The 1,522-nt window shown below is 48.4% G+C and overlaps 1 non-coding gene across 1 annotated transcript; it reads right to left on the reverse strand.

The window, feature by feature from the left end:
- Nucleotides 1-967: 967 nt before the first annotated feature.
- Nucleotides 968-1,041, reverse strand: trnan-guu. The gene has a single exon. It is a non-coding gene; the product is annotated as a tRNA-Asn (tRNA).
- Between the last annotated feature and the right edge of the window lie 481 nt (nucleotides 1,042-1,522).

The following is a 1,522-nucleotide window of genomic DNA, read 5'->3' on the forward strand; positions in this document are numbered from 1 at the left end:
AGAAAGTGAGGCACATGCGGCTCTGGTGAAGGAAATTCTATCTCATTTAGTCAGAAACAAGGGACGTGAAGGTCACTCAGAGATTTTCACATCGAGAAGAAAGCGCAATCACGTGCTGTTAGCACCTCATTTAACAACTCTCATCGCCGTTTACGTTCTGTTAATACGTTTAGAAACTGCCTTTTGTGCATCTCCAAATAGGCACCGTGGAGATTAATAAAATACAGTGAGTCACATTCCTTCGTTTCCCACACAGGTTTCCAACTCAGCGGCAGCCGTCTGACATTTGCTCATGTCCAGGTCGGGAAAGCTCCGCAGACAAAAACGCACGGTTAAGGAGAAAGACAAGGGAAATGGCAACTCATTCCTGCATCGAGGATCGAACAGCCGCGCAATCTGATCTGTGGTTCTCGGATAAAAGTCAAAATCAGCTTTTGAGATGGAGGACTTTCTTTGAATCATTTGTCCTACAAAACAGGCGTGATAACCGTAAGTATGCTGCAAGGTATCATGTAGTACACGATGGCCTGCTCAGCTTTGTGCATTTTCCCTGTAGTCCGGTGCTTTTCATGTTACGTGTAAACGCGGCAGTTCTTCTGTTTTGAGCAATGAGAGAAACCATTTTCCAAAGCGAAAATCTAAATTCCAGAAATGTCGTGCAGTTCATGCTTTCTTTATCGAAGCATAACCGAAGACAGTTTCTCAAGGATGCATTACAATTGATGCCCGACCGAGTCTCACGAGGTAGATTCAGCTTTGCATTGATGTTTGTTTTGATTGCTGGGCTATAGGTAACTGGTGGGAAATTGATATTGCAGCCGGGCATTGCCATTTTCGCTCGGGTTGCGCGTTAAGACCTGTCTGTTTTGGGCTTCGCTCGATTCGTGAGGAGCTAACACAGTTATCTTCTTGCAGCCAAAAAACCGCGCGAATAGCAGTCATTGGGGTTAAAGGCGAAAGAGCCCCTCGTCCCTGGGTGGGCTTGAACCACCAACCTTTCGGTTAACAGCCGAACGCGCTCACCGATTGCGCCACAGAGACAGGCGCGAGCAGCCCCTGCAAACAAACAATTAAACCGGGGATCAGCAACTGTCGCGTCGTCCGGATGGACAGCCCGAAAAGAGACACTTCGGTGCACCTCGTCCATGCCGGCCAGATATCCTAAATTAATTTAGCCCCATTTTCCAGCATTTGGCCCATATCCCTCTAAACCCTTCCGATTCATACATCAGGCTCCACCACTTCGTCTGGCAGTTCATTCCACACACGCACCACCTTCTGCACGGAAAAAATGGCCCTCAGGTCGCTTTTAAATTTCTGCCCCTCACTTTAATTATACGGCCTCCAGTTTTGGACTCGCCCACCGTGTGATAAAGACCTTGACTACTCACCCTGTCCATGTCCCTGATGATTTTATAAACTTCTGCCAGGTCGTCCCTCAGCCTCGACGCTCCAGGGATAACTACCCCAGCCTATTCAGCCTCGCCGTACAGTCCGAAACCTGCAACCCTGGCAACGTCCA

This window comes from Rhincodon typus, unplaced genomic scaffold (assembly GCF_021869965.1).
Source record: "Rhincodon typus isolate 14 unplaced genomic scaffold, sRhiTyp1.1 hic_rhity00004305, whole genome shotgun sequence".
Classification (NCBI taxonomy): Eukaryota; Metazoa; Chordata; class Chondrichthyes; order Orectolobiformes; family Rhincodontidae; genus Rhincodon; species Rhincodon typus.